Source organism: Anser cygnoides, chromosome 3 (genome assembly GCF_040182565.1).
Source record: "Anser cygnoides isolate HZ-2024a breed goose chromosome 3, Taihu_goose_T2T_genome, whole genome shotgun sequence".
Taxonomy (NCBI): Eukaryota; Metazoa; Chordata; class Aves; order Anseriformes; family Anatidae; genus Anser; species Anser cygnoides.
This window is the reverse complement of record NC_089875.1, coordinates 6,120,038-6,133,324: the sequence shown is the minus strand read 5'-3', so window position 1 is coordinate 6,133,324 and position 13,287 is coordinate 6,120,038.

Below are 13,287 nucleotides of genomic sequence, written 5' to 3'. Positions count from 1 at the left end.
CATGCACTCTAGATTATTTTTAAACAAAAGTAACTTATTTTAAAACTGTCTTTCCTTTTAAGTCTTGGTCATAATATTGTAAGCATTTATTGTGTGTGATTTAAGAACCATTACAAATAATAAGACTGTAGATCCCTCCCGTCTATATTCCATAGGTTACGATCCACACCATTTGAATTATCGAATTCACACATTATTTATCATGCAATATTTTTCCTTCCTGGAAAGAACTTCCATTTCTTTATCTGTGAAACTCTTTTGTTTGTTTTGAATGAGACAATGAACTACTTTTAAAGACAAACATAATTCTCCTGGGGAATTCCCTGTTTGCTGGAGTACTTCCTACACTTACATCAGCCAATTCAAACTGATTTTCATATATAGCTGCATTACCAAGAACTATGGATGCAATTCAAGTTATATGAGCACTTTCAGTCCTGACTGACAGACAGCCCAGTTTTCACCTGGTTTTGTCTTCCCATGAACATCTATCTGCCTTATGTGAACTACAAGCCATACACAGTAAGAACATTTGTTTAAAGTAGAAAAATTATCTACAGATATTTAACATCCCCTGTGCTCAGCAAACAAAATAACTCTATGCCAGTAGTCTGGCATCCCCCTGCATTTTGCAGTTTGTATGAAGCACATAGCATCCTTCTCCAGAAAGTACCAAACTAATGACCTCCTCTGTTCATTCCTGCCAAGTAGTAGTTGGCAAGTGAGGAACACATTTCAGAGAGCAATGCCTTTTACTGATGACATCTTTACCCGTACAGCTACATTTTTGTTAATTTAATTGACCAAAGCAAATTGATACTGGAACATCAGTTTGCATGTTTCAGCATAACATCATAGTAAAGGGGAACCTGCACATACTGATCCAAGCAATATTAGAAACCAAAGCTGAATCTGGAGGCTCTCACATCATTTGCAAATCTTGTAGGCAGATCACAGCATTTAAAAAAAAAAAAACAGCAAAACATTTCCCTTTATGAGTTAATTTTTTGATGTTGTACTATAGCCATTTTTTAAACCCCAGAAACAGAATCACAGACTGCATGCAAAGGTAGATGATGTGAGCCTCAGCCTACGCAAGCCTACCTAACCCTGCTGTGCAAGGTACTGACACAAGTCAAGCTTGAGATACCGGGAGCCGCAATAGTCTCTCCATGTCATAAGGCATAGACAAAGCTTCATTGAGCAAACAGCTTCAGATGCTTTAGGTCTTCCCTGTTCCAAAAGTGTTCCTTTGGGTCCCTTCACTAGGGATTACTGACTTCTCTCTCCAACAGCTGGAAACAAGAATACTTGTCTACATCTCTTGCTTCTGTCTTAGGTAGGCAGTGTGAGCTACACATAATCTAGCCAGGTTTCACTGCTATATAACTCCTCTAGATTGACTGGATTAAAAACAGCCCTCTGTACGTAAAAGTCCTATTTTCACCTGGTCACACTAGCTTTATTTAACAAGTTCTTCCACTTACTGAAAGCCTCACTGTAATTGAATTGCTTTTTTCCCTACAAATCCTCTGGCATTTAGGAGAGCGAGTTATCTGAGCACTTTCTCTTTCATTTTTGAATCTCCACCTTTAAATTCTCAAATTTATAGTGTACTTAAATGAGAGAAAAATCTCTTGCTAATTTAGACCTGAACTGCTCCCTGTATGTACTCATCTTCAGTAGTGTACCATTGCCTGGAATGAGTGGATTCCAGCAGACTGGTGTCAGTGGCAGCAAGCTGAAGCCTGCTCAAAACTGTTTGCGGGATCAGGACTTTTTTGCCTGGAATGCATCATTGTAAAGGAGCACAGTTTTCAAATATGGCATCTGCATTCAAACACTGACACTCACTGGAGGCTCTTAAACGCTTCTTTTATGTAACTAAAGGTCAAACTGAACCTCCAAATGTGGAATTTCTGACATCTAATTAAGTAGCCCACATTAAAAATTGGGCCAGTTTTTAATTATGTCTGGAGAATACATGAGTTCAGCTGAGACAATTCACACTCACCTCATGTGTTTGTCAGTGTTTTTGATGGTGGAACTGAATAAATATTCTTTTGCTCCACAGATGCACTGGATCAAGGTTTAGCTTGTTACGCATAAAAAATAAATCAGCTCATATTTCCTTGACTTCATTTTTCCAGCTTTGTCATTCTGTCTAGGAGCATACTGCACGGTCAAGCCAGGCATGGCTATGCATGTTAATAACCTTTGGAAAACTCTGGATACTTCTGTGCAAAATCCTTTTTATTTTTTTTCCAAATAAATACTCAAAGCGCACCTGGTGAAAGATACTTTTCTATTTTTTTCTCTCTTTTTTTTTTTTATTAAAGACTGTTTCAAAATAGGAGTTGAAATTAGAAACAAAACAAAAAAACACCAGCCTTAAGTGGAACTGCAACTGTGGTGCTGCTTTTTAAATCAAAAAGACAGTGCAGTCTTCACAGGATATGGCTCCCAGCCAGTTGTTTAATGCTTGTAGGTCAATATACAACCAACTCAGCTTCTGCTGCCTAATTGACAAACCACATATCAGGCACAGGAAGGTTAACAACTGTGCTTTCTTTCACCTGAGAGCCTGTGTTGAGTCCCTGGCCCCTCGGTCCCTTTTTATTTTATCATTCACAAATATCTACTGTGAGCTCCCTCCAGGCACAACAGACTAACTGCATGCCTGAAAAAAATGAGACCACTGGTAAGCAGTGGGTGTCTGGTCAGTCAGGAGCCAGGCTAGCTGTTCATCATGCTCCTCGATTTCAGACTGCCAAGGAGGTTTAGACCCACTGCTCCCAGCGTAAATTATTTGTGGATGAATGAACCAGGAAGAATTTCCTCCAAAATATTTTTGATTAATGGAGTCATGACACCAAATGTCAATGCATCACCAAGCAGTCTTGATACAATCCAGTAAGGTATTCCAGCTCGTTTGTCAGGTACCTGAGATTTAAGGTAAATATCTCTTTGCAAAAACAAACATTAAGAATCTTTACACAAAACTGTTCCCCAAAACACCAACAAAGGAGTAACCTTTCTTTTACTATGTGTCACGTTTTTGTTTTTCCTCTCCCCTCTGGTTTTATTCCCTGTTTAAAGGCAGCAAACACACATGAAACGGTAGATTCCTGGAAGAAGGCACCTGAGCAAAGACGGAGCAGAGAAAAATATTGACAAGACCTAGATATACCTTCTATTGCCCAGGAAAATCACCTTCCACATGTACTAAACGCATGCCCTGATTATTTCCCCCATTCTGTCCCCTCTACAGCATGGCAATCAAAAACAAAGGAAGCAAACAGATGACACCAGACCCCCATCCAACACTGCAGTACCTTAGCATAAATGGGGTATGATTCATACTAGATATTCCAACACATTACGGGACAGGAGAAGCTACTAATATTATTCCAGGCAATGCTCTTGTCCAGATTTCTGGGGATACTGCTCCTCCTGTACTATACTAGTAATACCTTGTACTTCACTCTGATGAAGCTGCAGCGAAGTCCAGCAATGTAAGCATTGAGGTTTCAACTCTGAGGCTGTAAGACACTGTATGGTGGTAAAAAAAAAAACATCTCTGCGCATGCTGCTTCCATTAATGCTGAATGGATAGCTGTCACCTGGAAGAGAAATAACCTGGTGAAGACTGACAGGTAGCTCTGAGTACAACATCCATCCAACTGATGCTGAATTATGCCCTGTGTTGCAAGGATGTAATGAATCTTATTCCCTCTGGATGAGTACTGTTTGTCTGAACAGCTAAAGCCTTACATTTCTCTATGAGTTTGATATGCACTTTATTTGAAGGAGACACTGAGTAGTTCCATTAACAGCAGAGACCACCTGCTTTTATTAGCCAGGAGAGACAGGATGCTATTCTGCCAGCTTTTGCTTTCAGTGTTTTTAGGATTTTCTGACCTTTGTTCATTGATTGGGCTGAGCTTAAGTGTGAGCATTGTCCCCATCCAATAGTCTCAGAGTGACAGAATTACTTTCCCTATATAGCTCCAACGAGGAACAGAGATAATTTTGCAGAAATTGTGAGTTGGGGTCTGGGGTTTAATTATTCTAAGTAAAACAACCTTCCCTGTATTGACTACGGATGACAGATCCCTCTTAGGCCTCCTTTCTTGCTACTAGGGTTTGTGCTACTGGAGGAAGAGATCAGAATAGCTCTGTATCATCCTTCTAACCACCTGTTTCAGGTGGAAACATCGATTTCTTACCCTCAAAGGTTCTTGAAGAACAATGTTTGGAGGATATGGCCATTCAGCAAGGAATCTCCTTGCATGCACAGCACAGATGTGAAAGTAAAACAATGGCAGCAAATCAATCCATCTAAAATAAAGCAAAAGAAGATACAATACTGCAAAACAAGTCAAAACTGATAAACACTTGTATTTAAACATTTGATGATAGCTAGCAGCATGCAGAACATAAGAGAAAAAACAGAAGCCAAGTTTTGTGTTTAAGCTTCTTCTGTACTTTGACAGACAAATCCCTAGCCTGCTTGATGATCTCTTGCCTTCCCCCTCCAATTCCAATTTTTCTTATAATACATAGAATGGTATCTTTAAGAAGGTCAATACTGTAAATAGTGCACAGATACAAGGGTTCTAACTTTAGGTCGCATTGATTTCTGGCAGGAAAATCACTTCAGCTTTGGAAACACAAATGTATCCTCAAAGATTTGAAGGCCAGTTGCTGTTTCTGCATGTTTGTTTCTTTTCCTTATGTGACACTGAGAAATGCAATTCCTCCTGTAAAGGGGGGAAAATTCCAGTATCTATCATTTTGAAGGATTACAGTCAGTGCCATTAACTTGCAAATGCAGCTCTAGTCTAAATTACATTTTCTCTTAGGGCATTCTGAAAGTGAAACTGAGCCTGAGACTTGAAATTAAACTGGATTGGGAACAGAAAGCCTGAGAATCTTTCCCATTTCCATAAAGAAGCTGAAGCCATTTTACGTTGCATACAACACCGCTGTATAATATATTGTCATTTGCTTGGAAGACAACGCTTATCTTGTCTGAGTAGCTTGGAGAAATGGAATTGTTACAACTTACAGAGTTAAGTAACGAGTTCATTTTAGTTTGATGTTCAAAAGCTAGTTTTCACTTTTCTTAAGTTAAATTTTTTAGGCCTTCATAACTCTGAGCAATTTAATTTGCACAAAACTACGTGTATTTTCTTCAGAATTATTCAGGTAGAATATGAATGGTCAACTGTTCTTTCTCCCTCTTTGACATTTTTCAGAGAACTGACATTAAAAATCTAAAGCTTAATTTTTAAAATAAATCGCAGACAAGTTTCCAAAAGTGTCTTTAAATTTCTATTCCCACTGAAATCAACACTTAGAAATTCAATCATCCTTTCTTGTAATTACAAGAAAAAAAAAATAAGAAAAAAAAAAGTAAGCTGCTGCAGTGTAGTGCTTCTCTAGTCTGTAGACAACTTGAAACAATGTTTGAGGGATGTGAATTCCTGTCTTTCCCATCCTAGCAGAGTAAATCTGAAACCAAAAGATGACTGTGTCAACACTGTCTACTCTTCCCCTGCTGATAGCAGAAATGCTCAGCTGAACTTCTGCAATCTACATTTTTTTTCCAGTGCTATTAAAAAACAAACAAAAACAACAAAAACAATCTGAAATCCTGCCATGTGCCCAGCATCTGCCTGTACACCTTGTCTGAAACAGTACAGTGATTCAAACCATTTATAGCACAATGAGAACCAAAAACACGAGGGGCAGAGAGGAACAAAGCTCTCCCACTCTCTTGAACACCTCCATAACGTCTTCTTCTGCCCTCTTCCAAAGAAAAGCCCTCCTTGCTGACACCATAACCTAGCCTGATGTATGGGCAATGCAAAAACCACTTTCTCACACAGAAGAAAGGATGCTTCATGAGACCACAGAAAATTCATCCCCTACCACTACCAAAATCTCAAACCAGACAGCAAGTAAAAAATAAATAAATAAATAAATAAATAAGTAAACTAAAAAATAAAAAACTAAAAATGCATTTATTTGAAGCTCTTCCGTTCTGGACCAAGTGTACAATTTATGGGAAGCACAAAATACAACTCAGTGGGATGGATGTTAACAGTAAAGGATACAAAATTGTCATGCTGGAGATGTATCATTTCCACTAAGTACAATAGAGCTCTACACACCCTATTAAGCAGCCGAGCAAGATTTCTCAGGCTTCTGGATGTTCTTTGAAAATTATGTAGCTGCTAGTTGGACTATGTAAGGTGATGGCAGTGTCCTCACATTTATTCTCCCTAGGATTTCAGAAGTTCACAGGCTGTAAACATAATTACATCAGTATACTTCTTCTATTTGGAAAGAAAATTTTGTATTGCTAAGCTGCCTTGTTCTCAGGTTGCTCAGTTGACTATTATGCCACTCTTGCTGCTTCTTACTCAGGCTGACACGGTGCCACAGTGGTAGCATTAGAAAGGTTTCTGCTGTCACGCTAAAAATAATTTCATATCCCCAGTCTAGGCAGATTTACAAGCAGTTAACAGTCTGATAATTTCAGTGGATCACATATTTGGTAGGATTTTGGAAACAATCTGTTTGTTTTCATTTTCATTTTTCCCTCTTTTTTTTTTCTGTCATTTATTTTCGCCAGCAAGTGTGTTGAAATGTAAAGCAAATCTATTTTATGTCCTGTTATAGCTTTTTCAAACCACAGTAAATATTTGTGGTTTAATTAACAGGTTATGGTCTGCTCAAAGTGTGTGCATAGTGTTGGTCTATTTGCAGAAGAACTTCACTAAGGAATGCGTCTGTTTGTTTCTTCTCTTTCGTGAACGTAATATTTGCCATTACCTGGTATATCAGATTAGGAGTGTTATACGAATATACTGATTCTGGCAATGAAGTTTGGAAGTAACTGTGTAGATCCTGTTTGTCGTGTTTCTATGGTTATTCATAAATATTATGGCCAACTTCAGTCAATATATGCCATTTGCAAATGAAATATATGTATTTTTTTCTCTCGAATTGCTAAAAGCTGTTTTCTTTCAAAACTCATTTCAGAGTACTCAGAGAAATGCAGTCAACTTTTTATTAATATAATTTAAAGGATGCCCAATGCAAACACAGTTACTCAGTGCCAATGTTTTCATACTTGGACCAGTAGACCACTTTTATGCATTGTTTACCTCTACACTGGGTTTGGAGGGGAGGACAAGTGGGAGGAGGGGAAAGGCTGCACAAATTTAAAACAACCAAAAGGTCCTTTGGCAGTTTCCTTATTCCCTGACAAATTAGTGCACTGCCTGGAAAATTAAGGGAAACCTGATCTATAGCTCCAGTGGAAACCCCTTGTCATCTATTGTCCAGATATAAGAAATGTTACTTTTCCTCTTCCACATATGCTGAAGAAGAAATCCAGCTGAATGCTTTGCAGGCACTAGTGGCCCACTAGAGACCAAAAGTAATCTTCTCCTCAGGCCTCCTGGATGACACAAGCCATGGAATTTCACCCAGTAATTTCTGTGTCAAGCCTATAACTCCTGCTACAGCATCAAGCACAGTCATGAGAAAGACTTCCATTCTTGATTTAAAGACTTTCAGTGAAGGAGATCCACCATATTCCTAGACAATGTTTTTTCCAAGTTGTTAAATACCCTTATTGTTCAAAATGCAGCCTTACCCCTACTTCGAATGGATCCTCCTTCTTCTAGTGGCTGGCTCTTATTACACCTTCATCTGTCTGAGTAGACAAAACTCCACAATTATGCTTTTTTAACCATTTAGAAAATTGTACACTGTGAGCAAGCCACTTCTCAATAAAGTGAAGAGCCTGAAATACTTCTGCCGTTTGATGTAAAGGGGTGTTATTTATTTAATCCAGTTTAGCTTGTCCTTTAAATAGTCAGCATATGGAAATAGTCTGTGTACAAAGACTAAGTTATGATTTAATGCACGGATAGCTGATAATCTGGTTTAGTCTCACCAGCATTTATTATTACCATCACTATTATTATTTTAAGAGTCAAGAACCCCTCCACACGCCTTCACCTCCATCCATTGCACTTGCCAATGTAACTGGAACAGATAAAATACCACTATGAACAGTCAACATGAATGTCTCATAGGCAACAGGAGATCTGACTCTCTATAGACTTGCAAACATTTGATCCTACCTCCAGGAGACATCACTCAGTGTTGGGAGTATTCACAAGCGACTCATTACTCTGTGTCCTGCCCTGCTTAGAAATTAGAACTGCAAAAGCTAGAAGTGACTGCTCATTTTCCCAACCTTTTGGACAGGAATAGAGCTGAGCAATAAAATAATTTTCTTGGAAAATCTCCATCTCTTCTCTTTTGTTTGTGAGTAGCTTGAGATATTCTCAGATTTATTTGAGAGGACTTGTGAACTTCTTTGCCATTTCCCTCCCAGAATAACCTATGAGAAGTTTTTGTTAACATTTTACAATTTAATTTAGTACACTGCATTGTGTAAGTTGTTTACCAAAATTAGTCATTACTTTTTCTGTCCTACGATTGGGTACTGAGACCAAATCTGCAAAGGTCAGATTAAGAACTGTACCAGAAATAAGAAGTGTTTCAGCCTGTGCTTAAGCTGTCGCATATAAAACAGTCTCGTGAATGTTACAGAACAAGGATCACAGGAGAAGAGATCAGAATGTGGGAGGCACGTTTTGGTGTGGAACTAAGTTCAGGATAAGAAGAGATGCAGCAAAGCCGCATATGCAGCTGCTACATAAATGAAATCCTGCTTCTACTAGCATTTCCTAGTTGTTGCATCATATATTGCTAACTGCGCTGTAAATACTCATTCCGTTTCATGTTTGTTTGGGAAGCATGGCTGCAGAGGCAATGTGAAGGGGTCTGAATTGAAAGGCAGGTTTATACCACCTGCTCAGGAGTGGGTCAGGCTGTGGACAGCCAGCTGCTCCATGCTGGAGCAGCATTTAGACTGACCTTAGACTTATTTAATAACATTTTGATAACTGGCATCTCTAGAACCGAGGGAGCAGAGCCATGAATTACAGCCACTTACTTCTCATCCCCAAGAGTTTGTAAACTGAGGATATCACTTCATATTTCTTATGTAAAAGTACCCTTTAAAGGTAGCATTCTTTCTACATTTAGAGCTTTTTCTGGAACTCTCTTAACTAGTGCCTGAATACAGTTCAAATCCAGTCCCAGTGCTGACATTTGTGCATGTTTCTATCCAGTATTTTCTCAGGCAAAACTCCATTGGCTTCGAGAAGGGTTTCGCCTGAGCAAGAACATCAGGTTTGACCTTTCAATTGCACAGTGACAACTAATAACAGCTCAAAACAGATTTCTCTCTCTTTTTTTTAAGCACAATACAAAAAATCTTCAGTCTATTACAGTATGTTTGCTGCCACTGAAGCTCTCTTCTCCCCAAAATAACAGAAATAAGCTGCTTTTTCCAAAGCTGCTTCAGCATCCCCAGAAGAACCTCTACGAAGTTTAAGAGTTATTAAATCAGCACCTTTCTGAGTGCCCACGCTTGCATCAAATTCAGCAGCACAGCCAGAAATATCCGATTGCCATACATGTAAATGCAGCCTAGAGCAGCTACACATTCAATTACTTCTGTGGCAGAGCAAGAGTGAGAGCTCAGCTCCTGTCCAGTCCTCTACCCCTTCGCAAATGTTTTTTTCCCCTTTCAACCTTATGAGAAGCAAGGGAGATGGTGTGGTTTGGAGTCCAGTCTAATTTATCTCCGGTGTAAATCTTGTGAACTGCTATCTAAACAACTGTTCTATAAAGCAAACCCTTTGACTGATTGGCCCCATGTGTCATAGGGCCAGGTCAGATAGGTATGTCTTCACTTATTCCATGAATGTGAGAGGAAGGCCAGCAAAAAATTCTTGCTAAATTTATTTTTATTTAATTAGACCATTAACTACATCTGACAACAAAACCTGCCAGTGAAAGGAGAAAGGTGACTTTACACTGGAGGAGACCACGTGAGTAATTGTAAGTTTATGAACTAGTCCATTATTTCATTCATCCCTTCACACTTTATTTTAAGACATTTAAGTCATAACTTCACTTTCCAAAACAGCCTGAAGTTCTCTCATCTTTCCAGTGGCTGAAGAAGAAATACTGAAGTATGCCCAGCTTACCCAGGTTAGCCCACGTGTTTGCCTTCAAAGTTGAACAAGAGGCACTTTACCTACTCTTTCAGACTTGCCTGTTGTTGAGGCCTGGGTAAAATCTTGACCTCTTGCAAGATAACAGCAAAATTTCCACTAATTTAATCAGAACCATTTCCCTCCTCACATATCCTAGCTAAGACTAGGAAACTTAAAAAAGAAGCAATTCTGAGTTGTTTTTTTCCTTTTTACAGTCAGGTAAGAAAGTGTAACAGTCATCATTTAGAGGCATTATGTGTCTTAATTCTGGAGGCTGCTCTTTTACCAAAAACACTGCCAGGCAGGCTGGAAGCTGTAGCCTAACAAGGAACAGCAAGTCATAAATTTAGATCAAGTACTCCAGTCATCACATGTGGCTTGGGGGAAAACAGTTGCCCAAATGCTGCTGAGGTCAGTGCTACACTTGTGTTGTATTGGGAGTTAAAAATGGAGCACAAAGCTGTAATGGAAGGGCAGATCCCTTCCATTTTTCTTGCTTTGGGTGTTCTTTTCTGTTTGTATTTCACCAGAAAATCTCCTGTTTTAATACTTCTATTAGTTCTAACACAGAGCTTGTACAAGTGTGCCATATCCATCCCGGCTTGCTTTACAGACTGATGGGAATTGTCCATTCTCTCCCAATTTTGCTAGTATTTTCTTTAGAGTGCAGATAAACCTCAGACAAGAAGAACTCCAATCATGCCTATATCTGTTTCTTTGAGATGCATATTACATTACTCAGGAAAGAAAGCTGAACCTCTAGGCAAAAGTGTTGTCCCATACCTGAAGCACTGCTGATAAAAAACACCTGGTTCTGCTGTACTTTCTTAGAATATTTACCTGATTCTCTATTTTATGTTGCCACATTTCAGTAGCACCTCAGTGCCCTGATGCATGAAAATGACAGAAATTGAGAGAACTCGCGGTGTCCCATAAAAGATCCTACAGGTTTCTATCTGTACTGTCTGGGGAATGAAAAACTGCTTTGGCATCCTTTTTTTTTTTTCTCCAAGTGCATAGATTTGTGATTTTAAGATCAAGTTACTTGATAGCTTTTTATTGTCATTTGGTATGATGCATTTTACAGGGCTGGAGAGTCTTGAGATACAACGACACTGTCAGTCCTGGAAAGCTCATGGAAGTACTATAAAGAGGAAATTTTTGTAGTGTTTCCCACTAATGGTCAGATCCTTTATTGCCTTTGGAAGACCATATATGGCCAGATCCTTTTGTCAAATAAAGGTTTATTTTCAAGGCTCTCTCCCCAAATAGTCCCACATGAATGCAGCTGTAATTTCCTTTATTAGCTTCAAAATGTGCCCTACGGGTCTACAACCTAAAACAGAGACAGTTATTTCCATTTTTTTGTTTAACATCACTTACAGTAGCTACCAAAGAGCAGACCACCTCTATGAACATACTTAATTGTGTGCAGCACCTAGCACAAATGAGGTGCATACTCTCTAGTTACTCCTGCATTAACATTCTTAACATTTTTCAAATCTGATGAATTTAATTTGGTCATTTCTATCTGCTCCTGCAGTTGTTTTAGACCATGCAGAATTACCACAGCTAGCTGATGGTGAAAAGGGTGTTTTTTTTTAGAGCTAATGAGTGTTACAGTGAGGACAGGCTCACTGGACTGACAGCTACAGAAAACACAGAGTGCCTAGAATACTGCCAGATCAACTTCCAGCCTGAAATTTGCTTCTGTAGTCTTCTACTTTCCATTCCAAACTATGTTCATCTTCATGTTTGCAGTCAGACTATCTTTTAATCTTTTAACTGTTTTAAATCTTCATTTTAAATCTTGATATCATTATAACAACAGAACTGAATCACACTAAAGCATACATCTTGACAGGGCTGAAAGCTGTAAAACAGGAAGTATTTAAGATAAGTCTGTAGCTCAGAAAGCATCACACAGAGGCCCTAATAACTACTGAGCTGTAGAGTTACCAGTTTTGCCAAAAGCAACAGATTTCTTTCTGATCTCAGTGCAACTGTTTCCACACAAATCACATATGGAGACATTTTATAGGGGTTATGTTATCTATGCCTCTTCTGTTTTCTCCTTGCATAGATTATTGTATTTTGACACTACATCTCCTCCCATATAAATGACCTTGTAAATTAAATTTATAGCTTTACAACTGGGGTCAGATCAGTACAATTTGTTCTAGTTCAGAATACGGAATAGGAAGGAGTGTTCTTTAACAGTTCAGGAATGGAAACAGCCTCCACCAATCACTAGAATAACAAACTGGGAATTGGGAATCCCATATTTCGTCTTGGCTGGCTATGTGAACAAATCATGAAGTTTTTCTGTGGCTCCAGTTCACCCATCAGTAAAGAGGAAATCTGATCATTCCTGTCTACTTCAGAGGGAACTGATCTGCATTAAGCGCTGACGCACTAACATAGAAATGACTATAAACACATAAATCTAGGTCTCAGTGGTAAACGGTAGAAGTTAAATCAACTCACTGTTCAGTAAAATGACTCCTAGCCCAGCGCTCCTATCATACTCCGAGCATGTTAGTTCTTACCCATACAGTACTCATCAGATACATCTCTGGAACTGGCAGGCGCTCAGCTTTATTACCATATGCATAGTATGCTTTATCCATTTCATACAGTGAGCACAATGAACACTGCAGACACCATATTATTGTTCACTGTCAGAAATGGAAAAAGAGTTCTAGTAAATGGTTATGGCAATGACTGTTCATTTATCAGTCTGTAAAAGCTTCATGAGAATGGACAGAATATTTGTCCAACTCCTCCCAAAAAGCTGACTTGCCAGGCTTTAAATTTTCATCACTTCACCACTTAAAGATGCACAAGATGCTGAACTTGTCTAATTTACAGATTGCTACTGTATGTATATGCTATTAGTCACTGGAAAGGTATAAAACAATCAAAAGAAGTACCAGACTATATCATGATTATGTAGAGAGAAATGTTGAAATAGAGAGAGCATCAGCAGTCAAGATCAACTAACAAATTTAGGTGAATAGCAAAATTCAATAGACAAAAAATGCACAGGCAGTTTTGTCACTCTGAGTACCAAGTCCTGATTATGGCAGTTACGTAAAAAGCTGAACGTGTTTTTTCTCTGTCTCTTTTC